This window comes from Somniosus microcephalus, chromosome 12 (assembly GCF_052327205.1).
Source record: "Somniosus microcephalus isolate GS21.2 chromosome 12, FLI_Smic_1.0, whole genome shotgun sequence".
Classification (NCBI taxonomy): domain Eukaryota; kingdom Metazoa; phylum Chordata; class Chondrichthyes; order Squaliformes; family Somniosidae; genus Somniosus; species Somniosus microcephalus.
In genome coordinates this window covers 22,647,247-22,671,996 of record NC_140998.1, presented here as the reverse complement: position 1 = coordinate 22,671,996, position 24,750 = coordinate 22,647,247, and the positions used below count along the sequence as shown (strand labels likewise).

Here is a 24,750-nt window from a genome sequence, read left to right as displayed (position 1 = left end):
AACACAGATCCCTGTGGGACACCACTGGTCACATCCTGCCAATTTGAGTGCCTACCCATTATCCCTACTGCCTGTCTCCTGCCGCTCAGCCAATTTCCTAACCAGGTCAATAATTTGCCTTCAATTCCATGGGCTTCTACCTTAGTTAACAGTCTCTTTTGTGGGACTTTATCAAATGCCTTCTGGAAGTCCATATAACATCCACAGACATTCACCTGTCCACTACTTTAGTCAGCTCCTCAAAAAATTCAATCAGGTTATGTCAGGCATGACCCACCTTTCACAAATCTATGCTGGCTCTCTCTGATCAACTGAAAATTTTCGAGGTGTTCAGTCACTCTATCCTTAATTATAGACTCTAGCAATTCCCCAACAACAGATGTTAGGCTAACTGGTCTATAATTCCCTGGTTTACCCCTCTCACCATTCTTAAATAGCGGAGTGACATGTGCAATTTTCCAATCTAAAGGAACGGTTCCTGAATCGAGAGAACTGTAGAAGAATATGGTTAGGGCATCTGCAATGTGCTCACCGACTTCCTTTAAAACCCTGGTAGATGGTGCACACTGCAGACACGGTGCGCTGGTGGTGGAGGAGTGAATGTCTTCCTTTTTGTGCAGCTGTATCTGCTTGATTCCCAATCTCCAATTCCACTTGTCTTCAATTCTTTCTATTTTCCTCTTTGTCTTTTTCTGTATCTGGCACTGAGGTACTTTTTTTTGTATTATATTCATCAAAAAAGCTTGTCACGTTTGCATTTGAAGTTTCTGAAGTGTGGGAGAGTGATGCACCTTTCTCACGCCTGTACGACTCTACCATTGAGATAAGGGAGTTGATTTTAGCAATGGAATCATGGAAATTCAGCATATCAATGCCATTCTCCTGCAATCAACTGTAGAAGCAATGAATTGAAATGTTCCCTTAAAGAAAGAAAGACTTGCATTTTTATAGTGCCTTTCATGGCCTCAGGACACCCCAAAGCGCTTTACAGCAAATGAAGCACTTTTGAAGTGTAGTCACTGTTGTAGTGTCGGAAACGTGGCAGTCAAGTTGCGCACAGCAAGCTCCCACAAACAGCAATGTGATAAATGACCAGGTCATCTGTGTTTAGTGATGTTGGTTGGGTGATAAATATTGGCCCAGGACACCGGGGAGAACTCCCCTGCTCTTCTTTGAAATAGTGTCAAGGGATCTTTTACATCCACCTTAGGGAGGGAGATGACCCGGAGAAACTTTGTCCCATTTTTGTCACACTGTTGTCTCGTACTATTGTGTTTCAACACCATTTACTTCATTGTGCCATGTGTTTGTAAACAAATAAAAATAGACTTAGCAGATACGTTTTGGGGAATGTGATGCCCTGTTACCCTTTGAGCTGTGCGGCTAGTTTACCCATGCACTCATTGTCAGGCAGTGGTAGAGCAAATGGCACGCTCACAAGTTCACTTACCATCAGCAGCACGTTTTGTTTGGATGCAAATTCAGACAAAGATTCACATGCAACCGAGTCAGCGTTCGGAATCGGCGTCTGATTGCTCGGAGAACTGGCCTTGAAAGGTCATTTCCGTCCAATGAAAATTCAGTTTTCTTTAAAAAAAAAAGTTGCTCCTAAACCCAAAATGGAAGGCAGGCAAAGTGGGGCGGGGCATAGAAGAATAAAAGTAAGTTAGACATTTTAAACTTCATAAAATAAATTGCATAAGGATCAAACGGGTAGAATAGAGCATGTTGCTTACATAGAATGTACAGCAGAGAAACAGGCCATTCGACCCAACGTGCTACTCCAGTGCCACCCGGGCGTGGATATAGCCGTGGGAGAGAGGCAGGCAGCCAGAGCGAACACCCCCACTGGCCGCATCTAACCTGGACCTGTGGATGGCCACCTTGGCCAAGCTCAGGAGCAGACCCACGAGGAGGTCCTCCGATTGCCCAACCCCCTCCACACCGGGTGGCCAAAATATAGAATGCTTCAAAAATGTACATGTCATCCTTGCACAGGGACCATGCTAATCTTCTCTTATCATTCTAATTTTAGTATATGTGCTGCCAAATTGAGTTAGTTTAGTTTTATTTCTCTTTCCCATAATGCACATTATATCGGCCATTTTATGTCGATGTAGGTTAGCCATTTTATGTTAATATCTCTAAAACCTACAGACCAGTCTCCATTCCATCTTTACAATATTCCTCTTGCAGGTGTAGTTTTCTGAGACACTTAAAATGGAGCATGAAAAGCAAGTTTCTATTGTGGATCTTTACAAGTCTCCTCCTACACTACTTCATCTCACCCTATCAATGTATCCTTCTATTCCTTTCTCCCTCATGTGCTTATCTAGCTTCCCCTTAAATGCACCTATGCTCTTCGCCTCAACTATTCCATCTGGTAGCAAGTTCCACATTTTAACTTTCCACACTTTCTGATTAAAAAAGTTTCTTCTGAATTCCTTATTCCAGATTCCAGATTAGTTGGTGACTATCTTACATTTATGACCCTCAGTTTTTGACTCCCCATAAATGAAAACATCTTCTCTACATCTACCCTATCGAACCCCCTCATAGTTTTGAAGACCTCTATTAGGTTACCCCATAGCCTACTCTTTTCTACAGAAAAGAGTCGTAGCCTCTTCAGCCTTTCCTGATGGTTATAACCTCAGTTCTGGGATCATCCTTGTAAATCTTTTTCTGCACCTTTACCCAGTACCTTTTTATAATCTGGAGACCAGAACTGATCATCAGTTGAAGTGAATGTTGAAGTCATCATCAGGATAATTGGTTGGAGGGTGAAGGGAAAATTAACGAGCCCATTAGTGTAAGGAAGCTGAATTGACAGCAATTATATAATTATTAATCCCTAGGATGCTTCAGCCTTGGACCGCATGCGCCAACTCAGCTCCCTCACTTTCTTAGGTTCTGTAACTTCTCCAAATTAGTAAGCTCAGATGAGGTCATCACTGTCGATCATTTAATTGAATATAATTTGGAAAATCAGCAAAAAGACAGAAGAAAAATAAAATTGACATGAAAATTCAAGCCAATGTTTATCATTCTTTGCTGTGTTGATTTTGATATGCCTTTGGGTCCTTCAAGAATCAGTACACCGAGTTTAAATAATAAAAAGAACATTTAAAATCTTACATCTTATAGATAGAATCCACAACCACCACTGCTCTGTCTGCCTGTGTGTCACCAAGTCGTGGATGAGCCAGAATTTCTTCCAATTTAACATTGGCCAAACCAAAACTCTTCAGCTCTCATCACCTCCTTGCCCCAATCTGTCTCCCTTCCCTGGCTACTTCCTCAGGGCCAACTTAATTTGACCAGTTTTATTCTCCCATTTAACTCCATATGTTATCTAAAAACCAAGGTCATTGACATTCACCTCTGCAACATCGTTTACATCCACACAAATCTCGCCTCACACTCATCTACCCGACCATGTGGATAGTTGCCCAGTTACGCCCTGCCCACAAACAATAGGTCAAATCCACTCTATCCATCGCCGGCATACCACTGCTATAGTGTGTACTATCCACAGAATGCGCTGCAGCAACTCACCAAGGCTTCTTCGGCAGCACCTCCCAAACCCGCGACCTCCACCACCTAGAAGGACAAGGGCGGCAGGCGCACGGGAACACCGCCACCTCCAAGTTCCCCTCCGAGTCACACACCAACCCAACTTAGAAGTATATCGCCGATCCTTCATCATTGCTGGGTCAAAATCCTGGAACTCCCTACCTAACAGCACTGTGGGGATACCTTCACCACACGGATTGCAGTGGTTCAAGAAGAAGGCTCACCAGCACCTTCTAGAGGGCAATAAGGGACGGGCAATAAATGCCAACCTTGCCATGATGTTCATTTCCGGAGAATGAGTGGAAAAAAGAGGCAAAAGAAGTACAAAATCCCATGTCGCTATACGAAGATAAGCAAAGGGGTTTTTCTGATATCCTGGCCAATATTTATCCCTCAACCAACATCACCAAAAATAGATTACCTGGCCAGTTATCTCATTGCTGTTTGTGGGACCCTGATGTGAGCAAATTGGCTGCCACGTTTTCTTCCTTCTTCTTAGGCAGTCCCTCGGAACCGAGGATGACTTGCTTCCACATTAAAAATGAGTTCTCAGGTGACTGATGAGTCCAATGCGGGACCTACAGTCTCTGTCACAGGCGGGGCAGACGGTGGTTGAAGGGGCGGATGGGTGGGGTGCTTGGGTTGACGTGCGCTCCTTGCGCTGCCTGCGCTTGGCTTCCGCTTACCCCCGGCGAAGAGACTCGAGGTGTTCGGCGCCTTCCCAGATGCTTCTCCTCCACTTTGTGTGGTCTTGGGCCAGGGAGTCCCAGGTGTCGGTGGGGATGTTGCACTATTTCAAGGAGGCTTTGAGGGTGTCCTTGAAGCGTTTCCTCTGCCCATCTGCGGCTCTCTTGCCGTGTCAGAGCTCCGAGTAGAGCGCTTATTTTGGGAGTCTCGTATTGGGCACCACCCGTCCATCGGGGCTGATTGAGCGTGGTCAAAGCTTCGATGCTGGGGATGTTGGCCTGAGCAAAAACACTGACGTTGGTGCGCCTATCCTGCCAATGGATTTGCAGGATCTTGCGGAGGCAGCGTTGGTGGTACCTCTCCAGTGCTTTGAGATGCCTACTGCTTACATTACAACGGTGACTACACTTCAAAAGTACTTCGTCGGGTATGCCACCCGGTTGATTTTAACCACCTGTTCTGCGTGTTCAATCTACTCCGATGAGCAGGTAAGGTTCAAATCGCCCCCCCCCCCATCGAAATCAATGGATCAGTAACAGGCAAACCCCCCCAAGTGATCCACTCAACTGGAAGAGTTCATCAAATAATTCTGTGTATAGGTGTAAGCAATAAATAACAAATAACCATGTGAAGCACATCAAGTGTCTGTGTGTGTATTTCACATTCAGAACACTTTCTCAAAGTTTTCTTTTCACTTTAGCATATCGATAGTAAACAATAAAAGTGCTTTGATTAATTAGTATTGGAGAGAATCCCCATCTTTCATAGATTGAAAAGAAAATCCCTACATCTTTTTATATATTAATGAGCCATTGAAATATTAAATAGAATATGTAGATCCCACAAAAAAAGAGCTAAGTATAAAAATGGGAGGCGGAATTTAAGATGAGTTAAGTTAAGAATATAACATACGAAATAGGAGCAGGGGTCAGCCATTCAGCCCCTCGAGCCTGCTCCGCCATTCAATAAGACCATGGCTGATCTTCTACCTCAACTCCACTTTCTTGCACTATCTCCATATCCCTTGATTCCCATAGTGCACAAAATCTGTCGACCTCAGCCTTGAATATACTCAACGACTGAGCCTCCGCAGACTGTGGTCAAGAATGCCAAAGATCCAAAAAGTTAAGAGCACTTCCTACATTACAACAGTGACGACACTTCAAAAGTATTTCATTGGCTGTTAAGTGATTTGGGACATCCTGAGGTTGTGAAAGGCGCTATATAAATGCAAGTCCTTTATTTTTTTTAAAAAGCCCCTTTCACAACCTCCAGGTAATTAAAAGTAGAGATGAGTTATAAAAAGTGGCTTTTTTTGTTTCAACAACTGTACACACTGCACCTTCATCATTTCATGCATTAAACCACCCACGTTTTGTTCGAAAGGTTTTTAAATTAGTAATTTCACGTTCAAAGATAGAATGTGCTGCTTTTTGGAGCTGAGAAATGCAATTAAATTGCATGCTGGTTTGCCAAGTGATAGCCTCTCATCTATGTAGCTTAAGCTGAACAGATTTCTAATTTGTTAAAAAAAAGGGACATGACAGAAATAGGTAATAATGGGTCTTCAAGTTTTTCTTTCACTCCATTCTAATCTTTGCTAGCATTTCGTAGCACGAGCAAGGAGATTGCATTTAATATTCTTCGAGTTTTCTAGCTCCTGGATCTTTTATAGACCTCTGCATTGTAATTTTCTTTATTTTTAGTATCTCATTGAAACATATTAGAGGATTCTGAGGGGGTTTGACGGGGAAGATGCTGAGAGGTTGCTTCTATAGTGTCCGCGTATCAATAATACACGGACTGCAGGAGAACAGTAATAACAGGTATTTACTGAACAGAGGGTATGCTGGAACTGAAGTACAGAAGCCTGCTACGGCTTTATAGACAGGTGTGGTCACTGCCGGTACTACAGTATAAAAGCAGTTCTCCCTTAAAGGTACATACACAACAATTCCTCCCCTTTTAGATAAACAGTACATAACATTCATTTAACAACTAAATAATAACTAATTACAATTACAATTTTCTTTGTACTATATACATCAGCTGAAAGTAATCATTTATAAATTCAGTCTTTGAGGAGGCTTCCTGATCCTGACTGGATAGCGCCTTTCTCGAGTATCCTGTTCTTGCGGCGGAGTCGATTCTGGCTCATTGTCATTGGTTGGTTCATCAGCTTCCAATACTACTGATTCTGAGGTAGACGCAATCTGTACTTCGGGTTCATCACCAGGTGCGCCTGCTCGTGGTATGGGTTTGACTTGTTCCTGTGACTCTAGAATCTGGTCAGCATGGCATCTCACGATGCTCTCTCCAACGTCCACTGTGTACATTAGTGGTCCCTGCCGTGTGCATATCGTTCCTGGCTGCCATTTTTCCGTTTGGTAATCGCGGGCCAAGACTGGTTGCCCTATCTTGAAGCTCCTGGTTGGCTTTTCATTGATGTGCTGGAATTGCTTATTCTCAACATCTCGTCTTATGTTTGGTTTGAGCAAGTCCAGGCGACATCTTAACCCGCGGTTAAAGAACATCATGGCTGGAGTTTGGTTGGTGACTGCATGTGTTGTATTTCGGTAAGCAAACAAGAAATTATCCACCTTGTGTTGCAGTGGTATGTTGTCGTTATACATCGCCTTTATTGCTTTTTTAAAGGTTTGAACAAACCTCTCAGCCAATCCATTTGTGGCTGGATGATATGGGGCGGATGTGTAATGCTTTACCCCATTATTCCTCAGAAACCTCCGGAAATCCTCGGACACAAACTGTGGTCCATTGTCGGAGCAAATCTGTTCTGGCAAGCCATTCCTGGCGAAGATGGTCCGTAGGACTGCAATAGTTTTCTCCGTGGTGGTGGAGGACATTTTGATGACCTCTGGCCATTTCGAATGTGCATCCACGGCGATTAAAAACATTGAGTCCATAAATGGACCAGCAAAATCAATGTGTACCCGTTGCCATGGAGATGAGGGCCACTCCCATGGGTGTAGCGGGGCCTGTGGTTGAGCATTTTGGACCTTCTGGCATCCTGTGCATCTCTTGGTCATTTCTTCGATTTCTTTATCGATTCTCGGCCACCACACAAACGCTCTGGCTAGGCTCTTAATTTTCACCCCTCCCAGATGACCCTCATGAAGCTCATTGAGCACTCTTTCTCTCAACTTGGGTGGAATTACCACTCGGGATCCACACATCAAGGTCCCCCGGCACACTGACAGCTGTTCTCTCCTTGGCGAGAATGCTGGCAACAGTGAGTCGCCATGTGCTGGCCATCCCTTCACCGTTAAATCATAGACCCGAGAGAGTGTCGGGTCATTTCTGGTTTCCTTTTCTATACTTGAGTTTCTAACAGGTAGACATTCGACTATGGTTGAATGGAATATCTCAACAGGGTCGACTGCAGGTGCTTCCTCCACCATAGGCAGTGGCAGGCGCGACAGTCCATCAGCGTTTCCATGCTGTTTCGTGCCCTTGTACTCTATGTCGTATTGATGTGCCCCTAGAAAAAGGGACCATCTTTGCAGCCGTTGCGCCGTCATCACCGGAACGCCCTTCTTTGGGTTAAAGATGGAGACAAGAGGCTGGTGATCAGTCAGTAAGGTGAATTTCTGCCCATGCAGATAGTGATTGAACTTCTTCACCCCCCACACCAGGCTGAGGGCCTCCCTGTCAATCTGGGCGTAGTTACGCTCGGCTGAAGTTAACGAGCGTGACGCAAAGGCTATTGGCCTCTCTGAACCGTCAAGGAATTTGTGCGACAGCACCGCTCCAATGCCATAGGGAGACGCATCACATGCCAACCTAATCGGTAGTGATGGATTGTAGTGGGCCAATACTTCTTTTGAGGTGATTAGGCATTTACATTTCTGAAAGGCACGCTTACACTCATCACTCCATTTCCATGCTACTCCAGTTTGCAGCAGGGCGTTCAGCGGGTGCAGAATTGTAGACAAGTTTGGCAAGAACTTATGGTAGTAGTTCACCAGCCCGAGGAATGACCTCAGTTGTGACACATTTTCCGGTGCTGGAGCCTTGACTACTGCCTCAATCTTGTCTGGGGACTTATGTAACCCCTCTTCATCAATCACGTGACCACAATACGAGATTTGTTTCCTGAAAAACTCGCATTTGGGGCGGTTGGCTCGTAGCCCATATTCTTGTAATCTAGTGAGCACCTGCTCCAGGTTGGCAAGGTGTTCACTGTCATTTCCGCCCGTAACCAGGATGTCGTCCAAATAACACTGGGTCCCCGGGATCCCTTGCAGGACTTGTTCCATCGCCCTCTGCCAAATAGCCGGAGCTGATGCTATTCCGAATACCAGTCAGTTGTACTGGTAAAGACCTTTGTGAGTGTTTATCGTGAGGTATTTCCTAGATGCTTCTTCTACCTCCATTTGTAGATACGCTTGGGCCAGATCAATCTTCGTAAAGCATTTCCCTCCAGATAGTGAGGTGAAAATATCTTCTATCCGTGGAAGTGGATATTGTACTGTGTGAAGGACTGGGTTCACAGTTACCTTAAAGTCCCCACAGATGCGAACCTTCTTCAGTTCCCCAGGCCTGCTGCTCAATGACTTCTTCATTACAGGAACGATGGGTGTGGCCCACTCGCTCCAGTCCACCTTGGACAGCACACCCGAATGCTCCAGACTCTCCAGCTCTGCTTCGACGGCTGGGCGGATTGCATACGGTACCGGTCTGGCCTTAAAAAATTTTGGGTTTGCGTTATCTTCAATTTTTATCGTTGCCGTTACGCCTTTTAGAGTCCCCAGTCCTTGCTGGAACACCTCTTTCGCGTCAGTTAGAATTTTTGACAGTCGACCAGGTGTGACGTCGTCATCCTTTTTGTCAGCCACAGTTAGCGCCTGAATGGAATGCCAATCCAATTGTATTTTTCGGATCCATTCACGTCCCAATAATGGTGGTCCTCCATCTTGTAGTATATATAGATACAGTTCCTGTGTTTCCTTGCCGTTGTATTTAACTGGCACCCTTATTTTTCCTCTGGGGTAGACTTTTTGCCCCGTATATGTCTTCAAGACAATGGAAGTATCCTTCAAGGGAATGTGTGAGAATAGCCGCTCGTAGTCTCGTCGATTCATGACTGTTAGGGCTGATCCTGTGTCCAATTCCATCTTTACTTGGGACCCTGCTATCATGAGGGTGACCCAAATGGTTTGGTGATCCTCCTTTGCGATCATGTTGTGTAACTTTAAACAACTTAGTCTCCTGCTCCCGGAGTCATTATCACTCTTCTGATCTTCCGAACTACTGTCCGTCATCTTTTGTACTTTCTTGTACTTTTCCTTAGTAGTTCTTTTAATGTTGGTTTTCTTTCCTGACCTGCAGACTCGTGCTATGTGTCCCACTTTTCCACATTGCCTGCATACTTTGTCCTTAAACCAGCAATCCTTCTGGTCATGGGTTGTTCTGCCGCAGCGATAGCACTTTTCTGCTCCATATGCCATTTCATTAGCGCTATACTCTTGCGGTTTCTGTTGTATTTCCGCAGCTCCCCGTGCTGCTGCTTCGTAGGATACTGCAACGCTGAAAGCCTTTTCTAGCGTAAGGTCCTTTGCCGAAAGTAGTCGTTTCTGGGTTCCTTCACTCTGGAGCCCACAGACAAACTTATCCCTTAAGGTATCTGCCAGTCCTGCTCCGAACTGGCAGTGTTTCGATAATTTGCGTAGTTCCGTAAGATAGTCAGCATTACTCTCTTTGTGCTGGTTTCGTTTATGGAACTTGAATCTTTCTACTATCAGCAGAGGTGTAGGGTTTAGATGTTCCTGTAAGATATTGACAATCTCATCAAAACTTTTCTCCATTGGTTTAGCTGGGGTAATTAAATTCCGCAATAGGCCGTACGTTCTCGCGCCCATCAAATTCAATAATACCGACGCCTTCGTTCCATCGGCCACCTCATTTGCCTTGCAGTACACTTCAATTCTTTCCACATACGTGGTCCAGTCTTCTATTTCGTTGTCGAAAGCAATGATGCTGCCACTCTTCGGCATCTTGGGTGGTTTAAAATGGCGCCTCCAGCGCTTTTCCTTCTTCCCCAATGGATTAAAATGGCGCCTCCCGCGCTTTTCCTTCTTCCCCAATGGATTAAAATGGCGCCTCCCGCGCTTTTCCTTCTTCCCCCTGCTGCCAATGCTGCTCTTAGCGTTCTAACTCGTAATGGCGGCGCCCCGCGGCTTCCTGCGCGTCTCTCTTTTGTTAATTAATTTTTCTTCGATGCTGTCCACTGCGTGTCTCTCTTTTCCTTCCCCTTTTTTTTTCTTAACGCTGCCCGACTCTTGAGCACCGGCCGCGCCCTGTGCACTCCACCCTCTCTCTTTTTCTTCCCGACGACGCTGCTCGGCCCCTTTGCAGAGCCGCTCGATCGAGCTTTAGCCCGCTGCAGTCTGGGAAAGGTCAGCGCACTACCTGCTACCAGCCCGATTTGCTGGGACACCTTGACTGGAGAACCAAGCCCAGCTCTCCACAGCTTCCCCTGCGATTCTCTGAACTCCGATGAATCACTGGGCGGTTGCCCACGGTCGACGCCCGTTGCTCTGGCTTCGACCTCCAAGAAGCTTCTTTTCAGGGATGGATCCCCGTGAGGTGATGCAATACTGCAGGTGAGTTTGAACCTGCTCGTCGCCACTATAGTGTTCGCGCATCAATAACACACGGACTGCAGGGGAACGGTAATAACAGGTATTTACTGAACAGAGGGTATGCTGAAACTGAAAGTACAGAAGCCTGCTACGGCTTTATATACAGGTGTGGCCACTGCCGGTACTGCAGTATAAAAGCAGTTCTCCCTTAAAGGTACATACACAACAGCTTCCACTGGCTGGAGAGTCTGGAACTAGGGGGCCATAGTCTCAGGATAAGGGGTCGGCCATTGAAGACTGAGATGAGGAATTTCTTCACTCAGAGGGTTGTGAATCTTTGGAATTCTCTACCCCAGATGATGCTGAATCCTGGAGTATATTCAAGGCTGAGATTAATAGATTTTGGCCTCTCTGGGGAATCAAGGGATATGGGGATAGTGCAGGAAGGTGGAGTTGAGGTCGAAGGATCAGCCATGACCTTATTGAATGGTGGAGCAGGCTCGAGGGGACGTATGGCCTACTCCTGCTCCTAATTCTTATGTTCTTATTTTCTTATGAAACTGACCCTTTCGGGTGAATTCCTGTGTTTTATTATTTTGAGGGATCTTTATATTGATGAATGGAACGCGATTTAAACTTTTGGCACTCGTTCTCTGCTCAAGCATTCTCCGAGACCAGACATTGCTTGGCTGGAGATCCATCTTCCTCAGGGTAAATGCTGCTGGGGGAAGCACCATCACCACAAGGGCTGCAGTAGTTCAAGGAGAAGGTTCGATCACGTCCTTCTCGGGGCAACATATGTGGCCATATCAGCATCGCTCACATCTCGAGAATAAAATAAGAAAAAATATTTACTGCTCTCATGCCGGAGATGTGGAGCCATGCTCGAATGCAAGTTGAACATAGTTCTACGATACTCTGGTGCCAATTGTCCAACCCAAGTTCCCTTTGTTTGATGGCTTCTCTTTGGGACCGAGGAACCTATCCTCCTTTTCCTGTGCCTTAACTCCATTCTCGGAATAGCAACAACAACAACTTGCATTTATACAGCGCCTTTAATGTAGTAAAACATCCCGAGGTGCTTCACAGGTGCGTTATCAAACAAACTTTGACACCGAGCCAGATAAGGAGCTATTAGGACAGGTGGTCAGAGGTAGAAGCATCTTAAAGGAGGATAGAGAGGTGGAGAGGTTTAGGGGGGGAATTTCCGAGCTTAGGGCCAAGGCAGCTAAAGGCACGGCCATGAATGGCCAGAAATGGAGCACCCCTTACTACAAGCGGTGTGACGCTTCATCATTCCCCAAATTAAGCAATGCTACGGATGTCTGAGCAGCATTGCATAGAGTTACATAGAATATACAGCACAGAAAGAGGCCCTTCGGCCCATCGTGTCCGCGCCGGCCATCAAGCCCTGTCTATTCTAATCCCATTTTCCAGCATTTAGTCCGTAGCCTTGTATGCTATGGCGTTTCAAGTGCTCATCCAAATGCTTCTTGAATGTTGTGAGGGTTCCTGCCTCTACCACCCTTTCAGGCAATGAGTTCTAGATTCTAACCACCCTCTGGGTGAAAAAGTTTTTCCTCAAATCCCCTCTAAACCTCCTGCCCCTTACCCTGAATCTATGCTCCCTTGTTATTCCCTAAGGGGAAAAGTTCCTTTCTATCTACCCTATCTATGCCCCTCATAATTTTGTACACCTCAATCAGGTCCCCCCCTCAGCCTTCTCTGCTCCAAGGAAAACAACCCCAGCCTGTCCAGTCTGTCTTCATAGCTGAAGCGCTCCAGCCCAGGTAACATCCTGGTAAATCTCCTCTGCACCCTCTCCAAAGCAATCACATCCTTCCTATAGTGTGGCGACCAGAATTGCACACAGTACGCCAGCTGTGGCTTTACCAGCATTACACCTACCTCATCTCAGCCTTTCAACATTTCTTTCTATTCCCTTTTCTCTCATGTACTACTCTAGTTTCCTTTTGAAGGCATCTAAGCTTTTTGCCTCGACCACTTCTTGTGATAGCAAGTTCTACATTCTAACTGCTCTCTGGGTATCTCTGGAAATCGGGGATGTGCAAGAGGTCAGAATTGGAGGAGCGCAGAGACCTCGGCGGGCTGGAGGAGATTACAGAGATAGGGAAGGGCAAGGCCATGGAGCAATTCGAAAACAACAAATTTGAGCATTTTAAACCTTGAACCGCTGCAGTCCGTGTGCTGAAGGTACATCCACAGTGCTGTTAGGGAGGGAGTTCTAGGATTTTGACCCAGCGACGATGAAGGAACGGTGATATAATTCCAAGTCAGGATGGTGTGAGACTTGGCGGGGAACCTGGAGGTGGTGGTGTTCCCATGCACCTGCTGCCCTTGTCCTTCTAGGTGGTAGAGGTTGCAGGTTTGAGAGGTGCTGCTGAAGAAGCCTTGGCGAGTTGCTGCAGTGCATCTTGTAGATGGTACACACTGCAGCCACTGTACGCCGGTGGTGGAGGGAGGGAATTTTTAAGGTGGTGGATGGGGTGCCAATCAAGCGGGCTGCTTTGTCCTGAATGGTGTCAAGCTTCTTGAGTGTTGTTGGAGCTGCTGTTCCAGGCATGTGGAGAGTATTCCATCACACTCCTTACTTGTGCCTTGTAGATGGTAGAAAGGCTTTGGGGAGTCAGGAGGTGAGACACTCGCTGCAGAATACCCAGCCCCTGACCTGCTCTTGTTGCCACAGTATTGATGTGGCTGGTCCAGTTACGTTCCTGGTCAATGGTGACTCCCAGGATGTTGATGGTGGGGGATTCGGCGATGGTAATGCCGTTGAATGTCAAGGGGCGGTGGTTAGAATCTCGCTTGTTGGAGATAGTCATTGCCTGGCACTTGTGCGGTGCGAATGTTACCTGCCACTTGCAGCAGTCAATTCCACATTCGAAAACTTTGACCCAATCACGTCTAAAGGTTATTAGTTGACAAATATTTTGCCTTGCCTCTGAACAGCGCTACATTACCCAGTCCAAAGTATATTAACAGGTCCAGAGAATTATATAGAAATTACTACAAATCAAACAGGCTATTTGGCCCAACAGGCCCGTGTTGGTGTTTACCCTTCACATGAGCATTAGTCCTAATCCCATGTGCCCGCTGTGCTCCCATATCCACCTATCCCCCTCTCCTTCGACCAGCTGCCCAGCATTGACATGGTCTCTGCTTCAATCACTAACTCAGGTCGTGCATTCCACAGCCTCACAACCCTTCTGTGTACAAAACGTTCTCCTGCTCTTTGTCTGTGACGTTTTATCTAATATCTATGTTCCCTAATTATGTGTCAACCGTAGCTCAGTGGGCAGCACTCTCGCCTCTGAGTCAGAAGGTTGTGGGTTCAAGTCCCATTCCAAAGACTTGAGCACAAAAAGCTAGGCTGACACTCCCAGTGCAGTACTGAGGGAGGGCTGCACTGTCGAAGGTGCTGTCTTTTGGATGAAATGTTAAACCGAGGCCCCGTCTGCTCTTTCAAGTGGACGTAAAAGATCCCATGGCACTATTTTGAAGAAGAGCAGGGGAGTTATCCTCGGTGTCCTGACCAATATTTATCCCTCAATCAACATTCCAAAATCAGATAATCTGGTCATTATCACATTGCTGTTTGTGGGCGCTTGCTATGCACAATTGGTGGCTACGTTTCCTACATTACATAGAAAAATAGGAGCAGGAGTAGGCCATTTGGCCCTTCGAGCCTGCTCCACCATTCAATATGATCATGGCTGATCCTCTATCTCAATACCATATTCCCGCTCTCTCCCCATACCCCTTGATGCTTTTTGTGTCTAGAAATCTATCTATCTCCTTCTTAAATATATTCACTGACTTGGCCTCCACAGCCTTCTGTGGTAGAGAATTCCATAGGTTCACCTCCCTCTGAGTGAAGAAATTTCTCCTCATCTCAGTCCTAAATGTCCTACCCCGTATCCTGATATTGTGACCCCTCGTTCTAGACCCCCCAGCCAGGGGAAATATCCTCCCTGCATCCAGTCTGTCTAGCCCTGTCAGAATGTTACACGTTTCAATGAGATCCCCTCTCATTCTTAGTGAATACAGGCCTAGTCGACCCAATCTCTCCTCATACGACAGCCCTGCCATCCCAGGAATGGGTCTGGTGAACCTTCGCTGCACTCCCTCTATGGCAAGTATATTCTTTCTTAGGTAAGGAGACCAAAACTGCACACAGTACTCCAGGTGTGGTCTCACCAAGGCCCTGTACAACTGCAGTAAGACATCCTTGCTCCTGTACTCAAATCCTCTTGCAATGAAGGCCAACATACCATTTGCCTTCCTAACTGCTTGCTGCACCTGCATGTTTGCTTTCAGTGACTGGTGTACAAGGTACAGCAGTGACTACACTGCAAAAAGTACCTCATTGGCTGTAAAGCGCTTTGGGATGTCCTGAGGTCGTGAAAAGCGCTATAGAAATGCAAGTCTTTCTTTTTCCTAATTCCTGACTCCTGAACAATGAGAAAAGACCTGCCTTCATGCCTCACCCACTGATAAGTGACTCTAAGGAAAGGAAAGTAACAGCGTGCAGCAACCATTCTAATTTCTCTTAGTAACATAGGAAGATATGATCCATGGAAATGCTCCCTGAAAAGAGTGAACCTCATTTCTCACGGCAGTGTTTTTTCATCTGGATGCAAGTCATCGTTTTCTAGATGATTTGGCTATGAATAGCAACGTTCACATTTCTATGTCTTTCAGATTCAGTCATCACCTGAATTATTTCTTCTCTTTGTCAGCCCATTAATGCCCTTTTATAACAGAAAGTGGAAGAGACAGTGTGTGGAATCTCCGTTGCTCCATTGACTTGGTAAGCTGCCCTCTTCATGACATCCTGTTGTACCTTCAAGGCCTGTGGATTGCTAAGTGAGTTCTATCAAGGCCTACTTTGCACACGGCTTCAACAGTATCTCAACCATTTATAGTTCGATTTATCGCAGGTATCTTCTGCTATGACCATCAGAGAAACCCGTGCTTTTTCACCTGAAATATGAATTTATCCAAAAATGATTAGTCAACCCAGTGCCGAAATGTAATATTGAGTTCCTGTCAGTTAAAATAACCACCCTGTCTGTTAGATGCATTGGTAACTTTCATGCATTTATCCAGATCATTAAAGAGCAGATTATTCTTTAGCACAACCTTGCGTTCTCCGCCAAGGTGATCTGTGATTTGCCTCATATAATCGGACAGAGTTTCTCGGGGTCGTGTGGCAATCTGTCACTCAAAACTGGGTGTGTGGAACTTGCAGGGAGCACACCTCGGGAGGTTGCAGGGAGACAGCCTGCGATTCTACAGCCATTCATTTGAATGGGCTGAAAATCGCAGGTACGAAATGTATCACTTATGCATCTAATTGGGGTATAAAATGTGTGTTAAGTTACCGTCTTTAATTTTTTTTTTGCACAGTCAATATTAAACCAACATGATGATTGGAGGGAGTGCAGCGTAGATTTACAGGAATGATGCCTGGACTCAAAGGGTTAATTTACAAGGCAAGGTTACACAAGCTAGGGTTATATTCCCTGCAATTTAAAAGGTGAAGGGGTGATTCGATTGAACTTTTCAGATGCAGGAAACTCTCTTTTAACCGGCACCTAAATAACCGGAAAACTCTGTTAACCGGCAAAATTCAGGAGTAGGTTCAGGTAAGTTTTACTTCATATTAGTGGCCGTTCCTGGATCTGTGGCTGTGTAACTGGGGTTCCTGCACTTGTTGCTAAGCAACAGGGATGCTTGGTCTGTGGCCGGAGTTCCTGCACATGTTGCTAAGCAACAGGGAAGCCTGGATTTGTTGCTGTGTACAGAGCTCTCGTACCTTTTAACTATACCTCTCTGTAATCCGGACTTTTTGATAAACTGGCACCACGCCGGTCCCGTTAGTGCCGGATAATAAAGAGTTTCCTGTATTAAGGGGAACTGAACTGTTGGATAGAGAGAAACTATTTCCGCTGGTTGGGGAGTCTAGGACTAGGGGAATAGTCTAAAAATGAGAGCCAGGCCTTTCAGGAGTGAAGTTAGTTATCACTTCTACACGCGAAAGGTGGTAGAAATTTGGAACTCTCTTCCGCAAGCAGCAATTGATGCTCAATCAATTGTTAATTTTAATTCTGAGATTGATAGATTCTTGATAATCAAAGGTGGGTATGGTACCATGGTGGTTATGTTACGGGACAGGCAATCTAGAGGCCTGGACTAATGATCCGGAAACGTGAGTTCAAATCCCACCACGGCAGGGGAATTGAAATTCAGTTAAATAAATAAATCTCGATTAAAAAGCTAGTATCACTAATGGATTGTCGTAAAAACCCGTCTGGTGTCCTTACCTCGTCTGGCCTATATGTGACTCCAGACCCACAGCAATGTGGTTGACTCTTAAATGGCCTAGCGTTTTTGTACCAAACTGCTACGAAAAACAATAATAATAAAACCGGATGGACCACCCGGCATCGACCTAGGCACCAGCTTTGGACACGACAAAGGCACCCGGTCCTGCAAAGTCGGCCTCACTGACGTCTGGGGACTTGTGCCAAAATTCCACAGACTAGTCAAGCAACAGCCTGACATAGTCGTACTCACAGAAGCATATCTTATAGCCAATGTTCCAGGCTCCTCCATCGCCATCCCACCAGCAGGACAGACCCACCAAAGGTAGACAGTCGGGAGGAAGTGGCTCTGGGAGTTTTCAACATTGACTCCGAACCTCATGAAGCCTCAGGACAAGCATGGGCATGGAAACCTCCCACTGATTACCACCTACTGCCCTCCCTCAGCTGATGAACACCACTTGGAAGAAGCACTGAGGGTAACAAGGCCACAGAATGTCCTCTGGGTGGGGGACTTCAATGTCCATCACCAAGAGTGGCTCGGTAGCACCACTACTGACCGAGCTGGCCGAGTTATGAAGGACACAGCTGCCAGACTGGGCCTGCGGCAGGTGGTGAGAGAACCAACACGAGGGAAAAACCTACTTGACCTCATCCTCACCAATCTACCTGTTGTAGATGCATCTGCCCATGACAGCATCGGTAGCAGTGACCACCGCACAGTCATTGTGGAGACAAAGTCGCATCTTCACACAGTGTTGCCATTGTGTTGTGTGGCACTACCACTGTGCTAAATGGGATAGATTCAGAACAGATCTAGCAGCTCAAAACTGGGCATCCATGAGGCACTGTGGACCATCAGCAGCAGAAGAATTGTATTCCACCACAATCTGTAACATCATGGCCCAGCCAGGGGACCAACACTGATTCAATGAGGAGTGTAGAAGAGCGTGCCAGGGGCAGCACCAGGCATACCTAAAAAAATGAGATGCTAACCTGGGGAAGCTGCAACACAGGACTACTAAACAGTGGAAACAGCATGCTATAGACAGAGCTAAGCGATCCCCAACCAATGGATCAGATCAAAGCTCTTCAGTCCTGCCAAATCCAGTTATGAATGGTGGTGGACAATTAAACAACTAACGGGAGGAGGAGGCTCCATGAACATCCCCGTCCTCAATGATGGTGGAGCCCAGCACATGAGTGCAAAAGACAAGGCTGAAGCGTTTGCAACCATCTTCAGCCAGAGGTGCCGAGTGGATGATTCATATCGGCCTCTTCCTGAGGCCCCCACCACCACAAAAGCCAGTCTTCAGCCAATTCGATTCAGTCTGCGTGATATCAAGAAATGGCTGAGCGCACTGGATACAACAAAGGCTAGGGGCCCCGACAACATCCCGGCTGTCGTGCTGAAGACTTGTGCTCCAGAACTAGCCAAGCTGTTCCAGTACAGCTATAACACTATCACCTACCTGGAAATGTGGAAAACTGCCCAGGTATGTCCTGTCCACAAAAAGCAGGACAAATCCAATCCAGCCAATTATCGCCCCATCAGTCTACTCTCAATCATCAGCAAAGTGATGGAAGGTGTCATTGACAGTGCTATCAAGCAGCACTTACTCACCAATAACCTTCTCATCGATGCTCAGTTTGGGTTCCACCAAGACCACTCAGCTCCAGACCTCATTACAGCCTTGAGATAAAGAAGCAGTCCATGCCCACATGCAGCAAGACCTGGATGACGTTCAGGTTTGGGCTGATAAGTGGCTGGTAACATTCGCGCCACACAAGTGCCAGGCAATGACTATCTCCAACAAGAGAAAGTCTAACCACCGTCCCTTGACATTCAACGGTATTACCATCGCCGAATCCCCACCATCAACATCCTGGGGTTATGATTGACCAGAAACTTAATTGGACTGGCCACATAAATACTGTGGCTACAAGAGCAGGTCAGAGGCTAGGTATTCTGTGGCGAGTGTCTCACATCCTGACTCCCCAAAGCCTTTCCACCATCTACAAGGCACAAGTCAGGAGTGTGATGGAATACTCTCCACTGGCCTGGATGAATGCAGCTCCAACTACACTCAAGAAGCTCGACACCATCCAGGACAAAGCAGCCCACTTGATTGGCACCCCATCCACCACCTTAAATATTCACTCCCTCCACCACCGGCGCACCGTGGCTGCAGTGTGCACCAGCCACAAGATGCACTGCAGGAACTCGCCAAGGCTTCTTCGGCAGCACCTCCCAAACCCGCGATCTCTTCCACCTAGAAGGACAAGGGCAGCAGGCGCATGGGAACACCACCACCTCCAAGTTCCCCTCCAAGTCACACACCATCCTGACTTGGAAATATATCGGCCGATCCTTCTTCATCACTGGGTCAAAATCCTGGAACTCCCAACCTAACAGCACTGTAGGAGTACCTTCACCACACGGACTGCAGCGGTTCAAGAAGGCGGCTCACTACCACCTTCTCAAGGGAAGTTAAGGATGGGCAATAAATGCTGGCCTTGCCAGTGACGCCCACATCCCAGGAACAGATTTAAAAAAATATGGAGTTAGGTCAGAGAGCAGCCCTGATCTCATGGAATGGTGGAACAGGCTCAAGGGGCTAAATGACCTACTCCTGTTGTTATGTTCCTATGATTTTTATTTCAATTATTGGTCCCTTGTAAGGTGTGAAAGGTAGGCTGCCCAGAAACTGGACAGAGTCTGTATAAACCTTGTCCGCAGCTATCAAAAGTTCTTTAACTGGAGGAATCACATCCCAAGCTTTAGCCAAGTGCATTTTCCCTAAATAATTCTCCAAACACTGCATCCCAGAAATTTGTTGCTGCAGCGCCCGTTTCACATGTGCAAAAACGGGCGCCTGAGCATCCAATATGGCGGGTGACGTACACGTTAAACATTTCATGACCGAAGTGTGCCACCTGACCTGTTGGTAAAGGCTCCTGTATAGTCGTTCATAGCTCACACTTTAAACAGGCGTTAGACACTTCGTGTATGCAAATAGGGGACCCAATGCCTCTTTGAGGTCTCATTTCCAACTTTCGTGAGCGACTGATTGCAGCATGAACCGTGTGCGAAGCGGTCAGTACTCTCGGGCGCTTGGCAGCAAAAAACCAACGGCCTTTCAAGGGGCCACCGGAGGCCTCCGCCCGACAGGTAAGTAGCTAATTTTCGCCCATCCTTATTGTGGAGCCGGGAGGAGCACGCCTGATTTTCCCGGCGCAGCGTTAAATTTGCGGACCGCTGCCGTCGCCGCTCGCCCTCCCTCGAACTTTGCTTACTGCCTTGGCTAGCGTCCGAGCCGGTCTATTTTCGTGTCTTCCCGGGACCGGCGAGCTGCCTCTGGGACCGCAACTGGTGCCTGGAGCTTGCCGGTAATAAACCAGAGACGTCGGCCGACCAATTTTGGCTGGTCCTGCCCCCGGCCTCATTAGGCGCGGGTGTGATACGAATTCTTGGTCTATTTATTTTACCTTGCTGATCAACTCATGAGGATGGCAACCTTAGATGGTGCTGTAGTAAATCAACAACAACTTGTTTTTATATAGCACCTTTTAACGTAGTAATATACGCAAGGTGCTTCACAGGAGCGATATCAGACAAAACTTGACACCGATCCACCAAAGGAGAGCTAAGGACAGCATGTTCAAAGTGATAGGTTTTAAGGAGCATCTTAAAGGAGAGAGAGGGTTGAGTGGTGGAGAGGCTTAGGGCCTAGGCAGCTGAAGGCATGGCCGCCAATGGTGGAGCGATGGAAATCGGGGTGGAACAAGAGGCCAGAATTGGAAGAACGCAGAGATCTCAGAGGGTTGTAGGTGATATTTTTATGGGTCCGCGGCCCCTTTAACGCGGCCCCTAGCCCATCGGGCCAAAGTTCCTCTAAGGTTCCTCCCCTGCTCTAGCCCTGAACTCGCAGCTTTCTTCAGTTTCTCTCCGATCTCCCCTCATGACCTCTCTGCGCTCACCTTGTCTATGAGACCCACTTCCTGCTCCTTCGACCCTATTCCCACCAAACTGCTGACCACCCAACTTCCTTTTCTGGCTCCCATGTTAACTGACATTGTTAACGGTTCTCTCTCCTCAGGTACAGTCCCCCTCTCCCTCAAATCTACCATCATCACCCCTCTCCTCAAAAATCCCCACCCTTCATCCCTCCGTCCTTGCAAACCACCGCCCCAACCCCAACCTCCCTTTCCGCCCCAAAGTCCTTGAACGTGTTGTCGCCTCCCAAATCTGTGCCCATCTTTCCCGCAACTTCATGTTTGAATCCCTCCAATCAGATTTCCACCCTTGCCACAGTACCGAAACGGCTCTCATCAAAGTCACAAATGACATCTTTTGTGACTGTAATAAAGGTAAACTATCCCTCCTCATCCTTCTTGACTTATCTGCAGCCTTTGACACGGTTGACCACGCCATCCTTCTCCAACGCCTCTCCACCGTCATCCAGCTGGGTGGGACTGCACTCGCCTGGTTCCATTCTTATCTATCTAAAATAGCCAGAGAATCACCTGCAACAGCTTCTCTTCCCGCTCCCGCATCATTACCTCTGGTGTCCCCCAAGGATCTATCCTTGGCCCCCTCCTATTTCTCATCTACAGGTTGCCCCTTGGCGACATCATACGAAAACACAGCGTCAGTTTCCACATGTACGCTGACAACACCCAGCTCTACCTCACTACCTCTTCTCTCGACCCCGCCACGGTCTCTAAATTGTCAGACTGCTCGTCTGACATCCAGTTAATTAAATATTGGGAAGACCAAAGCCATTGTTTTCGGTTCCCGCCACAAACTCCGTTCCCTAGCCACTGACGCCATCCCTCTCCCTAACATTTGTCTGAGGCTGAACTATACTGTTCGCAAACTTGGTGTCATATTTGACCCTGAAATGAGCTTCCGACCACGTATCCGCAGCAGAACTAAGACCGCCTATTTCCACCTCCATAACATTGCCCATCTCCACCCTTACCTCAGCTCACCCGCATGAGCCCCACTTCCTGCTACCTCAACCCTATTCCCACCATGCCCTTGTTACCTCTAGACTTGACTATTCCAACACTCTCCTGGCCGGCCTCCCACACTCCACCCTACGTAAACTTGAGGACATCCAAAACTCGGCTGCCCGTGTCCTAACTCGCACCAAGTCCCCGTTCACTCATCACCCCTGTGCTCGCTGACCTACATTGGCTCCCCGTTAAGCAATGCCTCAATTTCAAAATTCTCATCCTTGTTTTCAAATCCCCCCATGGCCTCACCCCCTCCAATCTCTAATCCCCTTCAGCCCCCCCCCCCCAGATATCTGCGCTTCTCTAATCCTGCCCTCTTGAGCATCCCTGATTATAATCGCTCAACCTTTGGTGGCCGTGCCTTCTGTTGCCAAGGCCCTAAGCTCTGGAATTCCCTGCCTAAACCTCTCCGCCTCTCTACCTCCCTGTCCTCCTTTAAGACGCTCCTTAAAACCTACCTCTTTGACCAAGCTTTTGCTCACCTGCCCTAATTCTCCTTATGTGGCTCGGTGTCAAATTTTTTGTCGTATAACACTCCTGTGCAGCGCCTTGGGACATTTTACTGCATTAAAGGTGCTATATAAAAACAAGTTGTTGTTGTTGGCTGTGCGACCCATTTTAATTTCTGCGCATGCATGGTTTTTCCATTTAAAAGCTGGTGAGCTGGCTGCACGGGACCTGCAGACAGCTGCACGGCCACACAGCTTAACAGGAAGGTTGGTTGCAGGGCTCGAGGAGGTTACAGAGATAGGGAGGGGCGAGGCCATGGAGGGATTTGAAAACAAGGACGAGTATTGATGTAAGAAAACTACTAGGCACTTGGTCTAAGCGTTAAACAAAGCTTTAATCAACTGTTTTACAACATGGAGGTCTAGTTGTGTCCTTCACTAGTTCCGGTTAAGAATGTCCTGCGCAAGCTGGGCCCATGCCCGAGTATTTATACTCTCCCTGGACAGCGCCACCCGTAGGCCGCTCAGTATTATTTCATAAGTCTTTCTTTCATGAATGGAATGGAATCTTGGCTTTTATTGCAAGGGGGATAGAGTATAAAAACAGGGAAGTCTTGCTGCAGTTATACAGGGTATTGGTGAGGCCACACCTGGAATACTGCGTGCAGTTTTGGTTTCCATATTTAAGAAAAGATATACTTGCTCTCGAGGTGGTTCAGAGAAGGTTCACTCGGTTGATTCCAGAGATGAGGGGGTTGACGTATGAGGAAAGGTTGAGTAGGTTGGGACTCTACTCATTGGAGTTCAGAAGAATGAGAGGCGATCTTATCGAAACATATAAGATTGTGAGGGGGCTTGATCGGGTGGATGCGGTGAGGATGTTTCCACTGATGGGTGAGACTAGAACTAGGGGGCATAATCTTAGAATAAGGGGCTGCCCTTTCAAAACTGAGATGAGGAGAAACTTCTTCACTCAGAGGGCAGTAAATCTATGGAATTTGCTACCCCAGAGAGCTGTGGAAGCTGCAACATTAAATAAATTTAAAATGGAGATAGACATTTTCCTAGCAGATAAGGGAATTAGGGGTTACGGGGAGAGGGCAGGGAAGTGGACGTGAGTCTAGATTCAGATCAGCCATGATCCTATTGAATGGCGGAGCAGGCCCGAGGGGCCATATGGCCTACTCTTGCTCCTATTTCTTATGTTCTTATGAATGACTGATTCATGTCAAGTATTTTGAAATCGATGCGTTGCCGGACCGGGAGCCAATGTGGGTCAGCGAGCACAGGGGGTGATTGGTGAACGGGACTTGATGCAGAAGACTTTTGGGTAAATTAGCTGCAAATGCTTTCTTTTTCTACAACCTACAGGATTATTAACTGCACATTTATGACTGTGAATAAGTTGTAAAGAAACTTAAGTTAAATAGCTAGTTGTATTTTGGCCAAGGGAAAGATACTGTCCTTTAAAATAATGAAAAATCTAGATATGGTTAAACTAAGCAAGCTGGTTAACTTGGACTATGAGTGTAAGACTGGAGGACAACATTCATAAGCCTCAAGCAAAATTTGAGGGGAAGTTAAAAAAAAAGATTGTCCCCACAGGTTGTGCAGGTGTGTATCAGACTCTGAAGAAGGTTGTAACTTCAGGGCCAGTTGACAGCCTTAGATGGCTAATATTTATCCCTCAACCAACATTACAAAACAGATTAACTGGTCATTATCACATTGCTGTTTGTGGGAGCTTGCTGTGCGCAAATTGGCTGCCACGTTTCCTACATTCCCTATAGTGACTACACTTCAAAAAAAAGTACTTCATTGGCTGTGAAGCACTTTGGCACGTTCTGGGGCCATGAAAGGCGCTATATAAATGCAAGTTCTTTCTCTACTAGGGAGCTGAATCAACATCTGTTGAAATGAGCATTTGAGGATATTGGGAAAATAAATAGCACTGTATTTTCTTCTTCTGGCGGATGTGGGAGACGGAACATCAGGGCTGGTGCAGCAATCAGGGTCTTGGAAGAGAGGCGCGGCACTCACAAGCAACACAGGTTGGGAGATCATAGGCTT

At 46.8% G+C, this 24,750-nt stretch overlaps 1 protein-coding gene and 1 non-coding gene across 2 annotated transcripts in view; one reads left to right on the top strand and one right to left on the bottom strand.

The window, feature by feature from the left end:
* nrxn3a (neurexin 3a) overlaps positions 1-24,750 on the top strand; it is a 2,455,668-nt gene that overhangs the window by 610,569 nt on the left and 1,820,349 nt on the right. The window lies entirely within an intron of this gene.
* LOC147109071 (U6 spliceosomal RNA) lies at positions 1,954-2,059 on the bottom strand. Its single transcript, XR_015080460.1, has one exon. It is a non-coding gene; the product is annotated as a U6 spliceosomal RNA (small nuclear RNA).